The following is a 27,201-nucleotide window of genomic DNA, read 5'->3' on the forward strand; positions in this document are numbered from 1 at the left end:
TGGTGTTTCCTGAAACATCTAAAAAACAAAGCAACAGAGACTAGGGCACTTCCACTTACGGACCTATAGCTTAGGGAAATTAAAATCAAAATGACACAGCCACCCCAAAGTTTGGGACGCCTCTGTTTACAAGAACCTCATTTACAGTACAAGTTCAACATCGCAGAAAGTGAAAAATGGATAAAGAAGTTGTGGTATTCACTTACAAAGCAATATCACTCAGCAATGAAATCTATGTCATCAGGCCCTTAGCAGCACAATGAGTGGATTCAGGTATGATGATTCTAACTGAAATAAGTCACACAGAAAAAGAAACATCATAAGATATCAGTAATACACGGAATGGAAACTTGGCTACACAGGAACTGAATTACAGAACAGAACAGGGTCTCAAATTTAGAAAACCAACTTATGCTTGCTTAAGTGGAAAGGTGAGTTGGGGTGCTGCATAAAACCAGAGACTGAAATGAGCACAGATAAAGTTCCTTAAGCCAAATATGGAATAGACAAGAGCTACTCCTTGCTCAATGAAATGGACTCCACACCCCATATTAAACGCCTAACAATATACCAGACTAGTAAGTATCTTAAAACCTATTGAATGCTATGTCTCCAAAAGAGAATCAAGCGTGTATACAAGGGTCATAAACGCAGCAGTGATAGGATTGGAGAGATTCGGTGAGCAAATGAAGACCCTTTGAAGTCATATTGCATGGTACCCATTCCACGGGTTTCAAATACACAGGTTTAAGGTATTCTTCCTTCAGCTAAAAGATGCATGTGGAACCCAAGTATGATCAACTATGTGAACGGGAGACGTGTTCAAATATATCTCAGTTTTCCTACCCTGGTACTCGGGTGCAACATTCCAGACGCTTTACTAACACTCTCCCCACTTGGAGAGTCAGTGCCTTTAACCTCCTGTTTGGCCCAGTTTGCAATTTCTGCGGAAGATGTACAGGAATAGGGAGAACCAATGAGAGACAAGCGGGAAGTGTCTGGATTGGCAAATTTAACTCTAATTTCCCACCAGGATGAGGAATTAACCAAAGGCTCAGCGTGCCGTGCCGGAACCAGATTAGGGCCTGAAGCCATCCTGCGGTGTTGCGGCCAGGTCACAAGAAAGCGAGTTGAAGAAAGGAGCTCAGGGGCACTGTAATTCACAAACCTGCAGAGTTATAAATGACAGCTATCATCCAAAAATACACTGAAGTAAGGCTGCCAAGAGGACTTGAAAGCGGGGCAGAATTGCAGGAAACCGATTTCAGGAGGTAGACTGGAATTGCATTGAAAGCATAGGAAAAGAGTCAGAACGTCCACAATGATGCACTTTGCCAAAAGGGCGTATGCGTTTTTTCCTGAATATATTCAGGAAAAAGCGCATACGCCCTTTTTGGCCAACCAAGCAAGCTTGCAAAGGAAATCTGCACTACAATGAAGTCTCACTTCCCCCCGGTCAAAAGGGCCATCTGAAAAAAGTGTAAAATCCAGAAAGGCAGGACTGGCCATGGAGAACTGGGAGCCTTGTTATGCTGATGGGCGGGATGTAAATTGCCAACAGCCACTCAGGAGAAGTGTATGGTGTTTCCTGAAACATCTAAAAAACAAAGCAACAGAGCCTAGGCCACTTCCACTTATGGTCCTATAGCTTAGGGAAATTAAAATCAGAAAGACACAGCCACCCCAAAGTTTGGGACGCCTCCGTTTATAAGAACCTCGTTTACCATACAAGTTCAATATCACAGAAAGTGAAAAATGGATAAAGAACTTGTGGTACTTACGTACAATGCAATATCACTCAGCAAAAAAATCTATGTCATCAGGCCCGTAGCAGCATAATGAGTGGATTCAGGTACGATGATTCTAACTGAAATAAGTCACACAGAAAAAGAAACATCAAAAGATATCACTAATACACGGAATGTAAACTTGGCTACACAGGAACTGAATTAAAGAACAGAACAGGGTCTCAAATTTAGAAAACCAACTTATGCTTGCTTAAGGGGAAAGGTGAGTTGGGGTGCTGCATAAAACCAGAGATTGAAATGAGCACAGATAAAGTTCCTTAAGCCAAATATGGAATAGACAAGAGCTACTCCTTGCTCAACGAAATGGACTCAACACCGCATATTAAACGCCTAAGAATGTACCTGACTAGTAAGTATCTTAAAACCTATGGATTGCTATGTCTCCGAAAGAGAATCAAGCATGTGTACAGGGGCATAAACGCAGCAGTGATAGGATTGGAGAGGTTCGGTGAGCAAATGAAGACCCTTTGAAGTCATATTGCATGGTACCCATTCCACGGGTTTCACCTACCCAGGTTTAAGGTATTCTTCCTTCAGCTAAAACATGCATGTGGAACCCAGAGTATGATCAACCATGTGATCGGGAGACGTGTTCAAATATGTCTCAGTTTTCATACCCTGGTACTCGGGTGCAACATTCCAGACGCTTTACTAACACTCTCCCGACTTGGAGAGTCAGTGCCTTTAACCTCCTGTTTGGCCCAGTTTGCAATTTCTGCGGAAGATGAACAGGAATAGGGAGAACCAATGAGAGGCTAGCTGGAGGTGTCTGGACGGGCAAATTTAACTCTCATTTCCCACTAGGAAGAGGAATTAACCAAAGGCTCAGCGTGCCGTGGCGGAAACAGATTAGGGCCTGAAGCCATCCTGCGGTGTTGCGGCCAGCTCACAAGAAAGCGAGTTGAAGAAAGGAGCTCAGGGGCTCTGTAATTCACAAACCTGCAGAGTTATAAATGACAGCTATCGTCCAAAAATAGACTGAAGTAAGGCTGCCAAGAGGACTTGAAAGCGGGGCAGAATTGCAGGATACCGATTTCAGGAGGTAGACTGGAATTGCATTGAAAGCGTAGGAAAAGAGGCAGAACGTCCACAATGATGCACTTTGCCAAAAGGGCGTATGCGTTTTTTCCTGAATATATTCAGGGAAAAACGCATACGCCCTTTTTGGCCAACCAAGCAAGCTTGCAAAGGAAATCTGCACTACAATGAAGTCTCACTTCCCCCCGGTCAAAAGGGCCATCAGAATAAAGTGTAAAATCCAGAAAGGCAGGACAGGCCATGGAGAACTGGGAGCCTTGTTATGCTGATGGGCGGGATGTAAATTGCCAACAGACACTCGGGAGAAGTGTATGGTGTTTCCTGAAACATCTAAAAAACAAAGCAACAGAGCCTAGGGCACTTCCACTTATGGTCCTATAGCTTAGGGAAATTAATATCAAAAAGACACAGCAACCCCAAAATTTGGGACGGCTCTTTTTACAGGAATCTCTTCTACGGCACAAGTTAAATATCCCAGAGAGCAAATAATGGATAAAGAAGTTGCGGTACTTCTGTACAACAGAATACCACTCAGCAATGAAATCTATGTCACCAGGCCCGTACCAGCATAATGAGTGGATTGAGGCACGATGATTCTAAGTGAAATAAGTCACACAGAAAAAGAAACATCATAAGGTATCACTAATACACGGAATGTGAACTTGGCTACACATGAACTGAATTACAAAACAGAACAGGGTCTCAAGTTTAGAAAACCAACTTATGCCTGCTTAAGGGGGAAGGTGAGTTGGGGTGCTGCATAAAAGCAGAGTTTGAAATTAGCAGAGATACCGTTCCATAAGCCAAATATGTAATAGACAAGAGCTACCCCTTGCTCAACGAAATGGATTCAACAATGAGGTATCACCTCACACCTGGTAGAATAGGCATCATTGAAAATCTACAAACAAAAAATGCTGGAAAGGGTGTGGAGAAAAGGAACCCTCTTCCACTATTGTTGGGAATATAAATTGATACAGTCATTATGGAGAACAATATGGAATTTCTTAAGAAACTAACAATAGAATTACCATATGATACAGCAATCCCAGTACTGGACATATACCCAGACAAAACCATAAATCAAAAAGAGTCATTCACCGCAATGTTCATTGCATCACTATTTACAATATCGAGGTAATGGAAGCAACCTAAATGCCCACAGACAGACGAATGCATAAAGCTGTGGTACATATATAAAATGGAATATTACTAAGCCATGAAAAGGAATGAAATTGGGTCATTTGTAGAGACGTCGATGGATCTAGAGACTGTCATACAGAGTGAAGTAAGTCAGAAAGAGAAAAACAAATCTTGTATACTCATGCATATATGTGGAACCTAGAAAAACTGTACAGATTAACCATTTTGCAAGGCATAAACAGAGCAACAGATGTAGACAACAAACGTATGGACAACAAGGGGGGAAAGCTGTTGGGGGGGTGGTGGTGGGAGGAGTTGAGAGACTGGGATTGGCATGTATACATTTATATGTATAAAATAGATAACCAATAAGAACCTGCTGTATAAAAATATAAAATAAAATTCAAAATTAAAAAGAAGTAAAATTTAAAAAATAAAACAGAAAAAACAATTATTCCCTGCACATACATGTATTTATATGAATAAATTATTTCCATGCTTATATCTGTAAATACAAAAAAGAGGAATAAAATCTACCTTGAACCAAAAACGAAAAAGAGAAAAAAAACACAGAACCCACCAGTTACACAGAGGAAAACCGTATCAGGGCACTTGCTCCAGTTGTAAACAATTCTGAAGTTGGTCAGTGGTGGGGAATCGTCTCCCATTCAGCCAGCAGCCCCCACGCAACAAGCGTCCTCATTGCAAAGCTGGGGCACCGTGCCGAGGCATCTGTGAGTAAACGTGAGCTGAGCCCCAGGCCAGTTGCTGCTGAACTATTCCCACCCGTCCCAGGTAAAACACCTGAATATATACAAGGACTTGAAAGCCTAGAGGAAGGGCCATAGAGCCACACGAGTGACAGCATGCCGGCCGACTTGGTGCCTGCAGGCCAGCCAGGATGGTCCTGGCCCTGGGTGCTCTTCTGGAAGATTTCCATTTCCCTGCCTGAGATACCCGTCCTGTCCCTGCCCCCACTGCTTTTTTCCTTCCTCACCTCTGCCCAGGGAGAAATTCCAGCAGCAGGTATGGGTGACACATCCTCTTCTTTAGCAGGTGGCAGCCTGGCAACTGCTGCAGAAAGTCCAGCAGAGCCCCACTCACACTGGGCCACCCACAAAGCCGTGGCCTCTCACTCCCTCCCACCAGCCCAGCCCCGAGACTGCTGACAGGGCAGAGAAAATGGCGTCAGGCACGGCTGCAGGGGCTCTTGCTGCCTGGAGTGGTATTTATATTGATCTCAACCCAGGCACACCTGGGGAGGGCTGGCCGGCACGGTAAGGCTGCCCAGGTCAGCCAATCATCACCCCTCAGGGGCTCACAGTTGCAGAAAATGGAACTTGCTGAACCGGCCAGGTCCAAGGAACAGGTGTGGGCTCCTGAGAGTCAGGATAGACAAGGGGCTGCAGCTTTGGCTTGTTTTCTAATCATTTTATCTGGCCCATGAGTGGGAGACAACTTCAAGAAAACCCTCTCCTAATGAGAGGAACCCAGGAGTCAGGCAGAGGAGGGGTGGGTGGTGGTTGGAGACAGAGGCCTGGTGCCCCGGGTGCAGTGGAAGTCTCTGGAAGACCAGGTGGAGGGAGGCCTCACGGAGTGATGCCCAGGGTCACAGACCTGTCGCAGCTGCTGTTTGTTAGTTCAAGTCCTGCTCTGAGGTGCTCTGTGTCAGCTCTGAGCGACAGGTGAGCTGGGGGTGCTCTGCAATGAGGGCTATGTGCACGGTTCCTGTGTGCCCAGCCCTGCCACGGTACCTGCAAGGGTAGCTCTGTATCCTGGGAGGGGCCTGACCACGAGAGCCCCGTGGGCTGGGGTGGGGGTGGGGTACCTGCCCAGGTGAGCTCCATATTCTGGGATTGGTCTGACCACGAGAGCCCCATGGGCTGCTGGGGACCTGGTAAAGGATGTCAGGACAGTCAGTGAAGCCACCGAGGATGTACCTCCAGTTGCTCCTAATTCCTACACCCTGCTGGTCATTCTACCAACCACCAGGACATGGTATTCTGTATTAGTCTTCAATGATGCCTTCTTTTGTATTCCATTAGTCCCAGAGTCACAAGAAATTTTGGCTTGTGAGTGGCAGGACTCCACATACAACTAAAACAATACTTCCGGGCCGTCTGGCCCCAAGGGTGCAAAAATTCCCACACCATCTTTGGGGAAAGCTTAGCTAAAGACCTAAAAGTTCTACCTCTGGAAAAGGAAACCCTCCTTCAATATGCAGACGACATTCTGATCACCAGCCCTACTAAGGAGGCCTCTGAACTACCAAGCCAATAAAGGATAGAAGTTGTCCAAGAAAAAGCTCAAATATCACAGACTGCGGTGACCTGCCTGGGCTTCATTCTCACAGAAGGTCAGAGAAGCCCATCCCAGGAAAGGGAAGAAACCATTTTCAGCCTTACCCCTTTCTAAAACTAGAAGACAGCTTAGGGGTTCCTGGGGAGGCCAGGGTTTGCTGCTTCTGGATCCCTAACTACAGTCTACTAGCTGGGCCTCTATATGAAACACTGAAAGGAAAAGATGATGATCCTTTTGAATAGAATCCAGAAGTGGCCTTTCAAGAATGGAAAGAGCAGTCAATTCAGACCCTTGCCCTGGAACTCCCTAATTTAGCTAAACCCTTTGACCTTTACATTCCCGGTGAAAGGTGAATCGCCATTGGAGAATTAGTGCAAAAACTGGGACCACTTGAAATGGAACAATGCAAGAATGCCATCCAGGTAGGATAAACTACGGTCACTAAGGGGCTTGGCCCACTGCCACATCTGGCCAAGATACTGGCGGTATCTAAAAACCTGGAAATCAGCAGCCCAAAAGGCCACCTCCCTCCTAAGGGAAAAGGACCCCACGTGGTGATCCTAACCACCAACCATGCCCTGAAGTTGCAGGGTTCGCTCCGTGGGCACACCGACCTCGAGTGAGGAGGCCCTCCAACTCCAACATCCAGAGAGATAACCGGGGGCAACAGGGCACCATGACGACTCGTGTGAACATCACTTGACCTGGAGTTTCTCTCATAAAACAACAAGAGTGTGTCCCAAAAGAGTAGACTACTGCTTGCAGGACTTACTGCACCCAGAGGGGAGCTAATAATCTTGGCGGGGGAACAGTATACCACACTGTCACCATAGAAAAGCCTACAGACACCGTGATGATGGTGGCCAATAAGACCGGCTGGACTCCTGTTTACTTCAAAAGGCTGTTGACTCAGTAGCCATCATGGTCCTTGGTCACCACTGACCCTGGACTGTCTGGGAGTTGAGCGGGCAGGGCTCTGACACCTGGTGCTGTTTGTACGTTAATTCAGGGGCCTAATTGAAGAAAGTGCAGACTACTGGTCAGAGCATCTAGGCTGGCAGAGACGGTCAGCCTAAGGTGGCCGAACAAATGTGGGGCGGGGTGAAACCGGCCCCCACAGCGTCTCTGCACATCTCTTTCCTGGACCCTTAAAGGTCATTAGAATCTATAACACTTCCAATGCTGGTGCTCAGGTGGACGAGCAGGGAGGCAGGGGTCCTGGGGACAATCAACGTCACCGGGAGGCTGCTGGGGAGAAGCTCTGACCCTCGCCCCAGGGTATGAGGGCTCCCAACTCAGCACTCAGCAGTTACAGAAGAAGGGTCTGTACCCTCAGCACTCCAAGAATGAGGAACGGGACAAAAGGCAGAGGAGGGGTTTGTCCCCAGCAAAGCCCATTAAAAATCCCTGGGAGATAAAAATAGAATCTGGGCAATAAAGTCAAGTCTAACCTTTTTTATCCTTTGTGCTTTGTCTAATTTCACGTGCTCCTAGGGTCCCGCATGCAGAGGTTCCACACCCGGCACTTCAGACCAGATTTCCTAGTGCAGAATGGCTGGGTCGACACCTCAGCTCCTGGGGCCCAGTGCAGACTCCACGATATAGAGCCTGAGCTACAGCCAACCCGGCCCTCGAGAGCTCCGCCGCCTCCCTCCCTCCCACTGACTCTGACAGGATCTCTACACAGCAGCCCAGCCCACAGCCCACGGGGTAGTGCATGCTCTCACCTCTCCATTCTCTGATCAAAATATAAAGTTTCCTTTGCTTGTGAACCAAACTCAGTCTCGATCTGTTGGCCCCAATGACACTGGGCAGGGGGACACTTGTTGGGGTCCACTCTGGAGGATCAGTAACAGAAATTGAGACTATTGTAACCTCAATGAACAGATGTGTGAGCCAAACTGTAGTTAACATAGAACAGTGTATAAGGCTCGGGTAAAATAAGATGTTTTTAACACTTCCATTTGATATTTCCATCACTTTTTATAAGCAAGTTCAGTGAAAAGGTTTGTCTTATTTGTCAGGTCAATATTAGAGAAACGAAGTGATTTCTTTCCAAGGATGTACAGCTAATAATCTTGGTTAAACCTTCAATCTTGTTTTAAATGCTTTTCCATTGAAAATGATACCTCTCTTTCAGCTCCCCCATTTCTGAGAAGTATAAAATCTTATAATTTATTATTACCAAAGGGGAAAGGTGGGAGGAGGGATAAATTAACAGTTTGGAATGAACACATACACACTGCTATGTATAAAATAGATCATCAACAAGGAACTACTGTATAGCACAGGGAACTACACTCAACATTTTGCAATAACCTATAAGGGGAAATAATCTGAAAAAGAATAGATATTTTTATTGACATCATCTATCAATGACAGTTAAAGTGTAGCCTAAGGGAAGCTGGTGGTGAGTGCTTCTGACCCTGAAGACTTCAATCATCTAAAGTTTGGACTCTGCCTACTTCCCAAGGCCCTTAATGAACATATGTGTAGCCGTAGCTTAAAAACTTCCCCAGTTTGGGTTTCGGGGAGACACTGATTTTGAAAAAGCCCTGGTGTTCTCCTTACATGAATGGGACTCTTCCTACTGCTAAAACATGTCTGTCACACCCAGAGGATGGTATACCGTCTGATCGGGAAGAGTTTGGAAAAGGCATCTCATCTCCTCATCTCCTGGTGCTCGGGTTCACCCCTCCAGCGTCTTTACTAACAGTCTCCCCACTTGGAGATGTCAGCACTGTCAACATCCTGTTGCGTACAGTTTGGAATTTGTCCAGAGGATGAAGCGGAAGGATGAGGAACAATGAGAGACAAGTCCTAGGTGTTCAGACAGGCACATGTCACTCTAATTTCCAATCAGGAAGACGAATTGACCAAAGGCTAGGGTTGCCCATGGAAACAGTATAGGGCTTGAGGAAATCCCGCTGCTTTGTGGCCAGTTCCCATAAACACGAGTTGAACAATGGAACTCAGGGGCAGTAAAATTCACAAAACTGCAGAGTTGAAAATATCCATCACTGAAAAATGTCTTGAGGAAAGTCAGAGAAAAGGACTTGTAAGCAAGGGAGAATGGCAGGAAAGGGATTTGAGGAGGTAGAAAGGACTCGCCATTAAGCACAAGAAAAGGAGCTGAACATTGCCAACATTGCAGGTGGCCAAAAAGGGTGTATGCGTTCTTTTCTGTATATATTCAAGAAAAGGGCATACACTTTTTTAGCCAACCAAACAGGTGGGCACTGGAAGTCAATACTACAAAAGATATCACTTCGCATCAGTCAGAAGAGCCATCCTCATAAAGCGTAAACAACAGAAATGCAGGACAGGGCAACGAGAAGAGGGAGCCCTGTGAGACTTATAGTGGAAATGTATATTGCCAACGGCCATTCTGGAGAAGTGTATTGTGTTTACTAAAGCATCTAAAAAATGAGCTACAGAGCATAGGGCACTTGCACTCATGGGCGTATATCTTGGGAAAAACAAAAATCGAGAGGACACAGGCACCCCAATGTTTACCCCCTCTCTGTTTAAAAGATCCTCGACTAGGATATAACTTAAATGTCTCTGGAGGGGAAAAATGGATAGAGATGTGGTACTTAGGTAGAGTGGAATATTATTCAGCCTGGAAATCAATGAAATATGGCCAGTTGTAACAACTCCGGAGGAGTTACGTATGATCATTCTAAGTGACAGAATTCAAAAAGAAAAAGACACATATCATAAGATATCACTTAAAGGTGGAATCCAAAATGGCTACACATGAAATAAATTACAAAACAAAAACATAGTCAAATATGTAGAAAACACGCATAAGGCTGCTAAACGGGAAAGGTGGGGAGGGGTGAGGCATCATCCAGGAGGTTGAAATTAGCAAAGATACCATTCCAAATACCAAACTGATAATCAACAAGGCCTACACGGTAGCTAAAAGAACTGCACTCAGCACACTCAAGTCACCGGAAAAGAATATATACGACTGGTAAGAATCTGAAAAAGAATTTATTGATGTCTCTCTGTACGTGAATCAAGTGGATGTACAGCAGCAAGAAACAGAGCTTTGAAAATCAGCTGTAACCAATATAGTAATAAATTGAAAAAAATAAACGACAGAGAGACAGAGAAAACCTCTTACAACTTTTCCTCAGGGACGGTGATGCAACATGGATTGAACACATCTAGACCCACAGCAGGATGAGACATAAGGCTGGAAACTGTTTGCGCTAAGAGAAATGTGAGGTTGGGTGAGGAAATGCACACCCTTTAAAGTAATACTACCTGGTACCCATTCAATGGGTCCCAAATCTGCAGGTTCAAGGGATCTTCCTACAGCTAAAACATGCATGGAAAACCCAGAGGACTGTACACCATGTGATCGGGAGATGTGTCTAAAATGCACCTCATTTATCCTCTCCTGGTGCTCCTGTTCACCATTCCAGCCACGCTACTTAGAATCTCCCCACTTGGAGAATCAGCACATTTAAACTTCTGTTTCACACATTTTGCAAATTGTGAGGAGGATGAACGGGAAGAGGGGGAACCAATGAGAGAAGAGTTGTAGGGGTTTGGACGGGCACATATCACTCTAATTTCCCATTAAGAATAAGAATTAAAGAAAGGCTCAGCCTGCCTCGCCGGAGCCAAAATAGGGCCTGAAGCAATCCTGCGCGTTTGAGGCCAGCTCACAAAAGAGCAACTTAAAAAATGGAGCTCAGGGTCACTGCAATTCACAAACCTGCAGAGTTATAAATGAAAACTAACGTCCAAAAATATGTTGAGGTAAGGCAAAGAAGAGGATCTGAATGCAAGACAGAATTGCAAGAAACAGATTTCAAGAGATAGATTGGACTCGTCTTTAACGCACATGAAAAGCGGCAGAATTTCGACAATGATGCAGTTGGCCCAAAAGGGTGTATGCGTTTTTTCCTGATTATATCCAGGAAAAAACGCATACGCACTTTATGGGCAACGAAGCAAGCAAGCAATGCAAATGTGCACAACAAAGAAGTCTCACTTCCCACCGGTCAAAAGGGCCATCCTAAAAAATTGTAAAAACCAGAAATGCAGGACAGGCCATGGAGAACAGGGAGCCTTTATACGCTGATGGGCAGTGTGTGAACTGCCGAGAGCCACTCTGGAGAAGTGTATGGTGGTTCCTAAATCATCTAAAAAACAGAGCTACAGAGCATAGGACACTTCCAATCATGGGAGTATATCTAGGGAAGTCTAAAAATCAACAAGACACAAGCACACCACAGTTTAGGGCTACTCTGTTTACAAGAACCTCAACTTCAGTACACCTTAAATATCCCAGGAAAGAGAACAATGGATAAAGAAGATGTGGTACTTATGTACAATGGAATATCTCTTCACCATGAAATCAATGTAATAAGGCTAGTAGAAGGATAAAGAGTGGATTTAGGTCCGATAATACTACTTGAAATAAGTCAAACAGAAAAAGAAACATATCATAAGATATCACTTATAGAGGGAGGGTAAATATGGCTGCACAAGAAATGAATTACAGAACAGAACAGTGTCTCACATTTAGAAAACACACTTATGTCAGCTTAAGGGGAAAGGAGAGGTGGGGTGATGCATAAAACCAGAGTTTGAAATTAGCACAGATACCGTTCAATAAACCAAATAGGTATTAGACAAGATCTACACCTTGCTCAATGAACTGGCCTCAACACACCCTATACACCGCAGAGAAATATATCTGAGGAATAAGAATCTTAAAACCCATGTATTGATATATCTCCATAAGGGAATCAAGTGTGTGCAGAGCGGCACAAACACAGCAGTGAAAAGGAGCTAAACCCCATTATAGAAATAAATTTTAAAAACAAAACGCTGAAACAATGAAAGAGAGAAAAATTCTTACAAAATTCGCTCAGGGGCTGTGATGCAACCTGGATTGACCACATATAAACCCACAGCTGGATAAGACATAAGGCTGGACACTTGGGGCTGACAGGATTGGTGAGCTTTGGTGAGCAACTGCCGAAAGTTTAATGCAATACTTCATGCTACTCAGTCCAAGGGTCCCAACACTCCAGGTTGAAGGGAATCTTCCTACAGCTAAACCATGCTTGGGAAACCCAGCGACTGGTATACCATATGATCGGGAAAGGTTTCTAAAACGCACCTCATTTTTCCTCTCCTGGGGCTCCGGATCGACATTCCAGCCGCTTTACTAACAACATCCCCACATGGAGTCAATGCCTTTAATTTCTGGTATCGCACAGTCTGCAGTTAGTGCAGAGGATGAATGGGAATAGGGGGAACCAGTGAGAAACTAGCTGTAGCGGTTTCAATGGGCACATGTCACTCTAATATCACATCAGTAAGAAGAATTAACCAAAGGCACAGCAAGATGCCCCAGAAGAAAAATAGGGCTTCAAGGAATCCTGTGGTTACGGGGCAAGACCACAAAAATAAGAGCTAAAAAATGGAGCTAAGGGCCACTGCAATTCAAAAACCTGCAGAGTTATAAAGGCCAACTATTTTTAAAAATATATTGAGGTAAGGCTATGAAGAGGCATTGAAAGCAAGGCAGAATTGCAGGAAACCGATTTCAGGAGGTAGACTGGAATTGCATTGAAAGCATATGAAGAGAGTCAGAAACTCGACAATGATGCACTTGGCCAAAAAGGGCGTATGCGTTTTTTCCTGAATATATTCAGGAAAAAACGCATACGCCCTTTTTGGCCAACCAAGCAAGCTTGCAAAGGAAATCTGCACTACAATGAAGTCTCACTTCCACCCGGTCAAAAGGGCCATCTGATAAAAGTGTAAAATCCATAAAGGCACGACAGGCCATGGAGAACTGGGAGGCTTGTTATGCTGATGGGCGGGATGTAAATTGCCAACAGCCACTCTGGAGAAGTGTATGGTGTTTCCTGAAACATCTAAAAAACAAAGCAACAGAGCCTAGGGCACTTCCACTTATGGTCCTATAGCTTAGGGAAATTAAAATCAAAAAGACACAGCCACCCCAAAGTTTGGGACGGCTCTGTTTACAAGAACCTCGTTTACGGTACAAGTTCAATATCGCAGAAAGTGAAAAATGGATAAAGAACCTGTGGTACTTACGTACAATGCAATATCACTCAGCAATGAAATCTATGTCATCAGGCCAGTAGCAGCATAATGAGTGGATTCAGGTATGATGATTCGAACTGAAATAAGTCACACAGAAAAGAATCATCATAAGGTATCACTAATACACAGAATGTGAACTTGGCTACACATGAACTGAATTACAAAACAGAACAGTGTCTCAAGTTTAGAAAACCAACTTACGCTTGCTTAAGGGGGAAGGTGAGTTGGGGTGCTGCATAAAACCAGAGATTGAAATGAGCACAGATAAAGTTCCTTAAGCCAAATATGGAATAGACAAGAGCTACTCCTTGCTCAACGAAATGGACTCAACACCGCATATTAAACGCCTAAGAATGTACCTGACTAGTAAGTATCTTAAAACCTATGGATTGCTATGTCTCCAAAAGAGAATCAAGCGTGTGTACAGGGGCATAAACGCAGCAGTGATAGGATTGGAGAGGTTCGGTGAGCAAATGAAGACCCTTTGAAGTCATATTGCATGGTACCCATTCCACGGGTCTCAACTCTCCAGGTTTAAGGTATTCTTCCTTCAGCTAAAACATGCATGTGGAACCCACAGTATGATCAACCGTGTGAACGGGAGACGTGTTCAAATATGTCTCAGTTTTCCTCCCCTGGTACTCGGGTGCAACATTCCAGACCCTTTACTAACACTCTCCCAACTTGGAGAGTAAGCGCCTTTAACCTCCTGTTTGGCCCAGTTTGTAATTTCTGCGGAAGATGAACAGGAATAGGGAGAACCAATGAGAGACTAGCTGGAGGTGTCTGGACGGGCAAATTTAACTCTCATTTCCCACCAGGAAGAGGAATTAATCAAAGGCTCAGCGTGCCGTGCCAGAACCAGATTAGGGCCTGAAGACATCCTGCGGTGTTGCGGCCAGGTCACAAGAAAGCGAGTTGAAGAAAGGAGCTCAGGGGCACTGTAATTCACAAACCTGCAGAGTTATAAATGACAGCTATCGTCCAAAAATAGACTGAAGTAAGGCTGCCAAGAGGACTTGAAAGCGGGGCAGAATTGCAGGAAACCGATTTCAGGAGGTAGACTGGAATTGCATTGAAAGCATAGGAAAAGAGGCAGAACGTCCACAATGATGCACTTGGCCAAAAAGGGCGTATGCGTTTTTTCCTGAATATATTCAGGAAAAAACGCATACGCCCTTTTTGGCCAACCAAGCAAACTTGCAAAGGAAATCTGCACTACAATGAAGTCTCACTTCCCCCCGGTCAAAAGGGCCATCTGAAAAAGTGTAAAATCCAGAAAGGCAGGACAGGCCATGGAGAACTGGGAGCCTTGTTATGCTGATGGGCCGGATGTAAATTGCCAACAGACACTCAGGAGAAGTGTATGGTGTTTCCTGAAACATCTAAAAAACAAAACAACAGAGCCTAGGGCACTTCCACTTATGGTCCTATAGCTTAGGGAAATTAAAATCAAAAAGACACAGCCACCCCAAAGTTTGGGACACCTCCGTTTAGAAGAACCTCGTTTACCGTACAAGTGCAATATCACAGAAAGTGAAAAATGGATAAAGAACTTGTGGTACTTACGTACAATGCAGTATCACTCAGCAATGAAATCTATGTCATCAGGCCCTTAGCAGCACAATGAGTGGATTCAGGTATGATGATTCTAACTGAAATAAGTCACACAGAAAAAGAAACATCATAAGATATCAGTAATACACGGAATGTAAACTTGGCCACACAGGAACTGAATTACAGAACAGAACAGGGTCTCAAATTTAGAAAACCAACTTATGCTTGCTTAAGGGGAAAGGTGAGTTGGGGTGCTGCATAAAACCAGAGATTGAAATGAGCACAGATAAAGTTCCTTAAGCCAAATATGGAATAGACAAGAGCTACTCCTTGCTCAACGAAATGGACTCAAAACCCCATATTAAACGCCTAAGAATGTACCTGACTAGTAAGTATCTTAAAACCTATGGATTGCTATGTCTCCAAAAGAGAATCAAGCGTGTGTACAGGGGCATAAATGCAGCAGTGATAGGACTGGAGAGGTTCGGTGAGCAAATGAAGACCCTTTGAAGTCATATTGCATGGTACCCATTCCACGGGTCTCAACTCTCCAGGTTTAAGGTATTCTTCCTTCAGCTAAAACATGCATGTGGAACCCAGAGTATGATCAACCATGTGAACGGGAGACGTGTTCAAATATGTCTCAGTTTTCCTCCCCTGGTACTCGGGTGCAACATTCCAGACGCTTTACTAACACTCTCCCGACTTGGAGAGTCAGTCCCTTTAACCTCCTGTTTGGCCCAGTTTGCAATTTCTGCGGAAGATGAACAGGAATAGCGAGAACCAATGAGAGGCTAGCTGGAGGTGTCTGGACGGGCAAATTTAACTCTCATTTCCCACCAGGAAGAGGAATTAACCAAAGGCTCAGCATGCCGGGCCGGAACCAGATTAGGGCCTGAAGCCATCCTGCGGTGTTGTGGCCAGCTCAAAAGAAAGCGAGTTGAAGAAAGGAGCTCAGGGGCACTGTAATTCACAAACCTGCAGAGTTATAAATGACAGCTATTGTCCAAAAATAGACTGAAGTAAGGCTGCCAAGAGGACTTGAAAGCGGGGCAGAATTGCAGGAAACCGATTTCAGGAGGTAGACTGGAATTGCATTGAAAGCATAGGAAAAGAGGCAGAACGTCCACAATGATGCACTTGGCCAAAAAGGGCGTATGCGTTTTTTCCTGAATATATTCAGGAAAAAACGCATACGCCCTTTTTGGCCAACCAAGCAAGCTTGCAAAGGAAATCTGCACTACAATGAAGTCTCACTTCCCCCCGGTCAAAAGGGCAATCTGAAAAAAGTGTAAAATCCAGAAAGGCAGGACAGGCCATGGAGAACTGGGAGCCTTGTTATGCTGATGGGCGGGATGTAAATTGCCAACAGACACTCCGGAGAAGTGTATGGTGTTTCCTGAAACATCTAAAAAACAAAGCAACAGAGCCTAGGGCACTGCCACTTATGGTCCTATAGCTTAGGGAAATTAAAATCAAAAAGACACAGCCACCCCAAAGTTTGGGATGGCTCTGTTTACAAGAACCTCGTTTACAGTACAAGTTCAACATCGCAGAAAGTGAAAAATGGATAAAGAAGTTGTGGTATTTACTTACAAAGCAATATCACTCAGCAATGAAATCTATGTCATCAGGCCCTTAGCAGCACAATGAGTGGATTCAGGTATGATGATTCTAACTGAAATAAGTCACACAGAAAAAGAAACATCATAAGATATCACTAATACACGGAATGGAAACTTGGCTACACAGGAACTGAATTACAGAACAGAACAGGGTCTCAAATTTAGAAAACCAACTTATGCTTGCTTAAGGGTAAAGGTGAGTTGGGGTACTGCATAAAACCAGAGATTGAAATGAGCACAGATAAAGTTCCTTAAGCCAAATATGGAATAGACAAGAGCTACTCCTTGCTCAACGAAATGGACTCAACACCGCATATTAAACGCCTAAGAATGTACCTGACTAGTAAGTATCTTAAAACCTATGGATTGCTAAGTCTCCGAAAGAGAATCAAGCGTGTGTACAGGGGCATAAACGCAGCAGTGATAGGATTGGAGAGGTTCGGTGAGCAAATGAAGACCCTTTGAAGTCATATTGCATGGTACCCATTTCACGGGTCTCAACTCTCCAGGTTTAAGGTATTCTTCCTTCAGCTAAAACATGCATGTGGAACCCAAGTATGATCAACCATGTGAACGAGAGACGTGTTCAAATATGTCTCAGTTTTCCTACCCTGGTACTCGGGTGCAACATTCCAGACGCTTTACTAACACTCTCCCCACTTGGAGAGTCAGCGCCTTTAACCTCCTGTTTGGCACAGTTTGCAATTTCTGCGGAAGATGAACAGGAATAGCGAGAACCAATGAAAGGCTAGCTGGAGGTGTCTGGACGGGCAAATTTAACTCTCATTTCCCACCAGGAAGAGGAAATAACCAAAGGCTCAGTGTGCCGTACCGGAACCAGATTAGGGCCTGAAGCCATCCTGCGGTGTTGCGGCCAGGTCACAAGAAAGCGAGTTGAAGAAAGGAGCTCAGGGGCACTGTAATTCACAAACCTGCAGAGTTATAAATGACAGCTATCGTCCAAAAATAGGCTGAAGTTAGGCTGCCAAGAGGACTTGAAAGCGGGGCAGAATTGCAGGAAACCGATTTCAGGAGGTAGACTGGAATTGCATTGAAAGCATAGGAAAAGAGGCAGAACGTCCACAATGATGCACTTGGCCAAAAAGGGCGTATGCGTTTTTTCCTGAATATATTCAGGAAAAAACGCATACGCCCTTTTTGGCCAACCAAGCAAGCTTGCAAAGGAAATCTGCACTACAATGAAGTCTCACTTCCCCCCGGTCAAAAGGGCCATCTGAAAAAAGTGTAAAATCCAGAAAGGCAGGACAGGCCATGGAGAACTGGGAGCCTTGTTATGCTGATGGGCGGGATGTAAATTGCCAACAACCACTCGGGAGAAGTGTATGGTGTTTCCTGAAACATCTGAAAAACAAAGCAACAGAACCTAGGGCACTTCCACTTATGGTCCTATAGCTTAGGGAAATTAAAATCAAAAAGACACAGCCACCCCAAAGTTTGGGATGGCTCTGTTTACAAGAACCTCGTTTACAGTACAAGTTCAACATCGCAGAAAGTGAAAAATGGAGAAAGAAGTTGTGGTATTTACTTACAAAGCAATATCACTCAGCAATAAAATCTGTGTCATCAGGCCCTTAGCAGCACAATGAGTGGATTCAGGTATGATGATTCTAACTGAAATAAGTCACACAGAAAAAGAAACATCATAAGATATCACTAATACACGGAATGTAAACTTGGCTACACAGGAACTGCATTCCAAAACAGAACAGGGTCTCAAATTTAGAAAACCAACTTATGCTTGCTTAAGGGGAAAGGTGAGTTGGAGTGCTGCATAAAACCAGAGATTGAAATGAGAACAGATAAAGTTCCTTAAGCCAAATATGGAATAGACAAGAGCTACTCCTTGCTCAACGAAATGGACTCAAAACCCCATATTAAACGCCTAAGAATGTACCTGACTAGTAAGTATCTTAAAAGCTATGGATTGCTATGTCTCCAAAAGAGAATCAAGCATGTGTACAGGGGCATAAACGCAGCAGTGATAGGATTGGAGAGGTTCGGTGAGCAAATGAAGACCCTTTGAAGTCATATTGTATGGTACCCATTACACGGGTCTCAACTCTCCAGGTTTAAGGTATTCTTCCTTCAGCTAAAACATGCATGTGGAACCCAGAGTATGATCAACCATGTGAACGGGAGACGTGTTCAAATATGTCTCAGTTTTCGTAACCTGGTACTCGGGTGCAACATTCCAGACGCTTTACTAACACTCTCCCGACTTGGAGAGTCAGTCCCTTTAACCTCCTGTTTGGCCTAGTTTGCAATTTCTGTGGAAGATGAACAGGAATAGCGAGAACCAATGAGAGACTAGCTGGAGGTGTCTGGATGGGCAAATTTAACTCTCATTTCCCACCAGGAAGTGGAATTAACCAAAGGCTCAGCGTGCCATGCCGAAACCAGATTAGGGCCTGAAGACATCCTGCGGTGTTGCGGCCAGGTCACAAGAAAGCGAGTTGAAGAAAGGAGCTCAGGGGCACTGTAATTCACAAACCTGCAGAGTTATAAATGACAGCAATCGTCCAAAAATACACTGAAGTAAGGCTGCCAAGAGGACTTGAAAGCGGGGCAGAATTGCAGGAAACCGATTTCAGGAGGTAGACTGGAATTGCATTGAAAGCATAGGAAAAGAGGCAGAACGTCCACAATGATGCACTTGGACAAAAATGGCGTATGTGTTTTTTCCTGAATATATTCAGGAAAAAACGCATACGCCCTTTTTGGCCAACCAAGCAAACTTGCAAAGGAAATCTGCACTACAATGAAGTCTCACTTCCCCCCGGTCAAAAGGGCCATCTGAAAAAAGGGTAAAATCCAGAAAGGCAGGACAAGCCATGGAGAACTGGGAGCCTTGTTATGCTGAAGGGCGGGATGTAAATTGCCAACAGACACTCGGGAGAAGTGTATGGTGTTTCCTTAAACATCTAAAAAACAAAGCAACAGAGCCTATGGCACTGCCACTTATGGTCCTATAGCTTAGGGAAATTAAAATCAAAAAGACACAGCCACCCCAAAGTTTGGGACGCCTCTGTTTACAAGAACCTCGTTTACAGTACAAGTTCAACATCGCAGAAAGTGAAAAATGGATAAAGAAGTGGTGGTATTTACTTACAAAGCAATATCACTCAGCAATGAAATCTATGTCATCAGGGCCTTAGCAGAACAATGAGTGGATTCAGGTATGATGATTCTAACTGAAATAAGTCACACAGAAAAAGAAACATCATAAGATATCAGTAATACACGGAATGGAAACTTGGCTACACAGGAACTGAATTACAGAACAGAACAGGGTCTCAAATTTAGAAAACCAACTTATGCTTGCTTAAGGGGAAAGGTGAGTTGGGGTGCTGCATAAAACCAGAGATTGAAATGAGCACAGATAAAGTTCCTTAAGCCAAATATGGAATAGACAAGAGCTACTCCTTGCTCAACGAAATGGACTCAACACCGCATATTAAACGCCTAAGAATGTACCTGACTAGTAAGTATCTTAAAACCTATGGATTGCTATGTCTCCGAAAGAGAATCAAGCATGTGTACAGGGGCATAAACGCAGCAGTGATAGGATTGGAGAGGTTCGGTGAGAAAATGAAGACCCTTTGAAGTCATATTGCATGGTACCCATTCCAAGGGTTTCACCTACCCAGGTTTAAGGTATTCTTCCTTCAGCTAAAACATGCATGTGGAACCTAGAGTATGATCAACCATGTGATCGGGAGACGTGTTCAAATATGTCTCAGTTTTCGTACCCTGGTACTCGGGTGCAACATTCCAGACGCTTTACTAACACTCTCCCCACTTGGAGAGTCAGTCCCTTTAACCTCCTGTTTGGCCCAGTTTGCAATTTCTGCGGAAGATGAACAGGAATAGCGAGAACCAATGAGAGGCTAGCTGGAGGTGTCTGGACGGGCAAATTTAACTCTCATTTCCCACCAGGAAGAGGAAATAACCAAAGGCTCAGCATGCCGTGCCGGAAACAGATTAGGGCCTGAAGCCATCCTGCGGTGTTGCGGCCAGGTCACAAGAAAGCGAGTTGAAGAAAGGAGCTCAGGGGCCCTGTAATTCACAAACCTGCAGAGTTATAAATGACAGCTATCGTCCAAAAATAGACTGAAGTAAGGCTGCCAAGAGGACTTGAAAGCGGGGCAGAATTGCAGGAAACCGATTTCAGGAGGTAGACTGGAATTGCATTGAAAGCATAGGAAAAGAGGCAGAACGTCCACAATGATGCACTTGGCCAAAAAGGGCGTATGCGTTTTTTCCTGAATATATTCAGGAAAAAACGCATACGCCCTTTTTGGCCAACCAAGCAAGCTTGCAAAGGAAATCTGCACTACAATGAAGTCTCACTTCCCCCCGGTCAAAAGGGCCATCTGAAAAAAAGTGTAAAATCCAGAAAGGCAGGACAGGCCATGGAGAACTGGGAGCCTTGTTATGCTGATGGGCGGGATGTAAATTGCCAACAACCACTCGGGAGAAGAGTATGGTGTTTCCTGAAACATCTAAAAAACAAAGCAACAGAACCTAGGGCACTTCCACTTATGGTCCTATAGCTTAGGGAAATTAAAATCAAAAAGACACAGCCACCCCAAAGTTTGGGACGCCTCCGTTTACAAGAACCTCGTTTACCGTACAAGTTCAGTATCACAGAAAGTGAAAAATGGATAAAGAACTTGTGGTACTTACGTACAATGCAGTATCACTCAGCAATGAAATCTATGTCATCAGGCCCGTAGCAGCATAATGAGTGAATTCAGGTACGATGATTCTAACTGAAATAAGTCACACAGAAAAAGAAACATCATAAGATATCACTAATACACGGAATGTAAACTTGGCTACACAGGAACTGCATTCCAAAACAGAACAGGGTCTCAAATTTAGAAAACCAACTTATGCTTGCTTAAGGGGAAAGGTGAGTTGGGGTGCTGCATAAAACCAGAGATTGAAATGAGCACAGATAAAGTTCCTTAAGCCAAATATGGAATAGACAAGAGCTACTCCTTGCTCAACGAAATGGACTCAACACCCCATATTAAACGCCTAAGAATGTACCTGACTAGTAAGTATCTTAAAACCTATGGATTGCTATGTCTCCGAAAGAGAATCAAGCATGTGTACAGGGGCATAAACGCAGCAGTGATAAGATTGGAGAGGTTCGTGAGCAAATGAAGACCCTTTGAAGTCATATTGCATGGTACCCATTCCACGGGTTTCAACTACCCAGGTTTAAGGTATTCTTCCTTCATCTAAAACATGCATGAGGAACCTAGAGTATGATCAACCATGTGATCGGGAGACGTGTTCAAATATGTCTCAGTTTTCGTACCCTGGTACTCGGGTGCAACATTCCAGACGCTTTACTAACACTCTCCCCACTTGGAGAGTCAGTCCCTTTAACCTCCTGTTAGGCATAGTTTGCAATTTCTGTGGAAGATGAACAGGAATAGCGAGAACCAATGAGAGACTAGCTGGAGGTGTCTGGATGGGCAAATTTAACTCTCATTTCCCACCAGGAAGAGGAATTAACCAAAGGCTCAGCGTGCCGGGCCGGAACCAGATTAGGGCCTGAAGACATCCTGCGGTGTTGCGGCCAGGTCACAAGAAAGCGAGTTGAAGAAAGGAGCTCAGGGGCACTGTAATTCACAACCCTGCAGAGTTATAAATGACAGCTATCGTCCAAAAATACACTGAAGTAAGGCTGCCAAGAGGACTTGAAAGTGGGGCAGAATTGCAGGAAACCGATTTCAGGAGGTAGACTGGAATTGCATTGAAAGCATAGGAAAAGAGGCAGAACGTCCACAATGATGCACTTGGCCAAAAAGGGCGTATGCGTTTTTTCCTGAATATATTCAGGAAAAAACGCATACGCCCTTTTTGGCCAACCAAGCAAACTTGCAAAGGAAATCTGCACTACAATGAAGTCTCACTTCCCCCCGGTCAAAAGGGCCATCTGAAAAAAGTGTAAAATCCAGAAAGGCAGGACAGGCCATGGAGAACTGGGAGCCTTGTTATGCTGATGGGTGGGATGTAAATTGCCAACAGACACTCGGAAGAAGTGTATGGTGTTTCCTGAAACATCTAAAAAACAAAGCAACAGAGCCTAGGGCACTTCCACTTATGGTCCTATAGCTTAGGGAAATTAAAATCAAAAAGACACAGCCACCCCAAAGTTTGGGACGCCTCTGTTTACAAGAACCTCGTTTACCGTACAAGTTCAATATCACAGAAAGTGAAAAATGGATAAAGAACTTTTGGTACTTACATACAATGCAGTATCACTCAGCAATGAAATCTATGTCATCAGGCCCGTAGCAGCATAATGAGTGATTTCAGGTTCGATGATTCTAACTGAAATAAGTCACACAGAAAAAGAAACATCATAAGATATCACTAATACACGGAATGTAAACTTGGCTACACAGGAACTGAATTACAGAACAGAACAGGGTCTCAAATTTAGAAAACCAACTTATACTTGCTTAAGGGGAAAGGTGAGTTGGGGTGCTGCATAAAACCAGAGATTGAAATGAGCACAGATAAAGTTCCTTAAGCCAAATATGGAATAGACAAGAGCTACTCCTTGCTCAACGAAATGGACTCAACACCGCATATTAAACGCCTAAGAATGTACCTGACTAGTAAGTATCTTAAAACCTATGGATTGCTATGTCTCCGAAAGAGAATCAAGCATGTGTACAGGGGCATAAACGCAGCAGTGATAGGATTGGAGAGGTTCGGTGAGAAAATGAAGACCCTTTGAAGTCATATTGCATGGTACCCATTCCACGGGTTTCAACTACCCAGGTTTTAGGTATTCTTCCTTCAGCTAAAACATGCATGTGGAACCCAGAGTATGATCAACCATGTGATCGGGAGACGTGTTCAAATATGTCTCAGTTTTCGTACCCTGGTACTCGGGTGCAACATTCCAGACGCTTTACTAACACTCTCCCCACTTGGAGAGTCAGCGCCTTTAACCTCCTGTTTGGCACAGTTTGCAATTTCTGCGGAAGATGAACAGGAATAGCGAGAACCAATGAGAGGCTAGCTGGAGGTGTCTGCACGGGCAAATTTAACTCTCATTTCCCACCAGGAAGAGGAAATAACCAAAGGCTCAGTGTGCCGTACCGGAACCAGATTAGGGCCTGAAGCCATCCTGCGGTGTTGCGGCCAGGTCACAAGAAAGAGAGTTGAAGAAAGGAGCTCATGGGCACTGTAATTCACAAACCTGCAGAGTTATAAATGACAGCTATCGTCCAAAAATAGACTGAAGTAAGGCTGCCAAGAGGACTTGAAAGCGGGGCAGAATTGCAGGAAACCGATTTCAGGAGGTAGACTGGAATTGCATTGAAAGCATAGGAAAAGAGGCAGAACGTCCACAATGATGCACTTGGCCAAAAAGGGCGTATGCGTTTTTTCCTGAATATATTCAGGAAAAAACGCATATGCCCTTTTTGGCCAACCAAGCATGCTTGCAAAGGAAATCTGCACTACAATGAAGTCTCACTTCCCCCCGGTCAAAAGGGCCATCTGAAAAAAGTGTAAAATCCAGAAAGGCAGGACAGGCCATGGAGAACTGGGAGCCTTGTTATGCTGATGGGCGGGATGTAAATTGCCAACAACCACTTGGGAGAAGTGTATGGTGTTTCCTGAAACATCTAAAAAACAAAGCAACAGAACCTAGGGCACTTCCACTTATTGTCCTATAGCTTAGGGAAATTAAAATCAAAAAGACACAGCCACCCCAAAGTTTGGAACGGCTCTGTTTACAAGAACCTCGTTTACAGTACAAGTTCAACATCACAGAAAGTGAAACATGGATAAAGAAGTTGTGGTACCTACGTACAATGCAGTATCACTCAGCAATGAAATCTATGTCATCAGGCCCGTAGCAGCATCATGAGTGGATTCAGGTACGATGATTCTAACTGAAATAAGTCACACAGAAAAAGAAACATCATAAGATATCACTAATACACGGAATGTAAACTTGGCTACACAGGAACTGAATTCCAAAACAGAACAGGTTCTCAAATTTAGAAAACCAACTTATGCTTGCTTAAGGGGAAAGGTGAGTTGGAGTGCTGCATAAAACCAGAGATTGAAATGAGCACAGATAAAGTTCCTTAAGCCAAATATGGAATAGACAAGAGCTACTCCTTGCTCAACGAAATGGACTCAACACCGCATATTAAACGCCTAAGAATGTACCTGACTAGTAAGTATCTTAAAACCTATGGATTGCTATGTCTCCGAAAGAGAATCAAGCATGTGTACAGGGGCATAAACGCAGCAGTGATAGGATTGGAGATGTTCGGTGAGCAAATGAAGACCCTTTGAAGTCATATTGCATGGTACCCATTACACGGGTCTCAACTGTCCAGGTTTAAGGTATTCTTCCTTCAGCTAAAACATGCATGTGGAACCCAGAGTATGATCAACCATGTGAACGGGAGACGTGTTCAAATATGTCTCAGTTTTCCTCCCCTGGTACTCGGGTGCAACATTCCAGACGCTTTACTAACACTCTCTCCACTTGGAGAGTCAGCGCCTTTAACCTCCTGTTTGGCCCAGTTTGCAATTTCTGCGGAAGATGAACAGGAATAGCGAGAACCAATGAGAGGCTAGCTGGAGGTGTCTGGACGGGCAAATTTAACTCTCATTTCCCACCAGGAAGAGGAAATAACCAAAGGCTCAGCGTGCCGTACCGGAACCAGATTAGGGCCTGAAGCCATCCTGCAGTGTTGCGGCCAGGTCACAAGAAAGCGAGTTGAAGAAAGGAGCTCAGGGGCACTGTAAGTCACAAACCTGCAGAGTTATAAATGAGAGCTATCGTCCAAAAATAGACTGAAGTAAGGCTGCGAAGAGGACTTGAAAGCGGGGCAGAATTGCAGGAAACCGATTTCAGGAGGTAGACTGGAATTGCATTGAAAGCATAGGAAAAGAGGCAGAACGTCCACAATGATGCACTTGGCCAAAAAGGGCGTATGCGTTTTTTCCTGAATATATTCAGGAAAAAACGCATACGCCCTTTTTGGCCAACCAAGCAAGCTTGCAAAGGAAATCTGCACTACAATGAAGTCTCACTTCTCCCGGTCAAAAGGGCCATCTGAAAAAAGTGTAAAATCCAGAAAGGCAGGACAGGCCATGGAGAACTGGGAGCCTTGTTATGCTGAAGGGCGGGATGTAAAGTGCCAACAAACACTCGGGAGAAGTGTATGGTGTTTCCTGAAACATCTAAAAAACAAAGCAACAGAGCCTAGGGCACTTCCACTTATGGTCCTATAGCTTAGGGAATTTAAAATCAAAAAGACACAGCCACCCCAAAGTTTCGAACGGCTCTGTTTACAAGAACCTCGTTTACAGTACAAGTTCAACATCGCAGAAAGTGAAAAATGGATAATAAAGTTGTTGTATTTACTTACAAAGCAATATCACTCAGCAATGAAATTTGTGTCATCAGGCCCTTAGCAGCACAATGAGTGGATTCAGGTATGATGATTCTAACTGAAGTAAGTCACACAGAAAAAGAAACATCATAAGATATCAGTAATACACGGAATGTAAACTTGGCTACACAGGAACTGAATTACAGAACAGAACAGGGTCTCAAATTTAGAAAACCAACTTATGCTTGCTTAAGGGTAAAGGTGAGTTGGGGTGCTGCATAAAACCAGAGATTGAAATGAGCACAGATAAAGTTCCTTAAGCCAAATATGGAATAGACAAGAGCTACTCCTTGCTCAACGAAGTGGACTCAACACCGCATATTAAACGCCTAAGATGTACCTGACTAGTAAGTGTCTTAAAACCTATGGATTGCTATGTCTCCGAAAGAGAATCAAGCATGTGTACAGGGGCATAAACGCAGCAGTGATAGGATTGGAGAGGTTCGGTGAGCAAATGAAGACCCTTTGAAGTCATATTGCATGGTACCCATTCCACGGGTTTCAAATACAAAGGTTTAAGGTATTCTTCCTTCAGCTAAAACATGCATGTGGAACCCAAGTATGATCAACCATGTGAACGGGAGACGTGTTCAAATATGTCTCAGTTTTCCTCCCCTGGTACTCGGGTGCTACATTCCAGACGCTTTACTAACACTCTCCCGACTTGGAGAGTCAGTCCCTTTAACCTCCTGTTTGGCCCAGTTTGCAATTTCTGTGGAAGATGAACAGGAATAGCGAGAACCAATGAGAGACTAGCTGGAGGTGTCTGGACGGGCAAATTTAACTCTCATTTCCCACCAGGAAGAGGAAATAACCAAAGGCTCAGCATGCCGTGCCGGAAACAGATTAGGGCCTGAAGCCATCCTGCGGTGTTGCGGCCAGGTCACAAGAAAGCGAGTTGAAGAAAGGAGCTCAGGGGCCCTGTAATTCACAAACCTGCAGAGTTATAAATGACAGCTATCGTCCAAAAATAGACTGAAGTAAGGCTGCCAAGAGGACTTGAAAGCGGGGCAGAATTGCAGGAAACCGATTTCAGGAGGTAGACTGGAATTGCATTGAAAGCATAGGAAAAGAGGCAGAACGTCCACAATGATGCACTTGGCCAAAAAGGGCGTATGCGTTTTTTCCTGAATATATTCAGGAAAAAACGCA

This window comes from Delphinus delphis, chromosome 3 (genome assembly GCF_949987515.2).
Source record: "Delphinus delphis chromosome 3, mDelDel1.2, whole genome shotgun sequence".
NCBI lineage: Eukaryota > Metazoa > Chordata > Mammalia > Artiodactyla > Delphinidae > Delphinus > Delphinus delphis.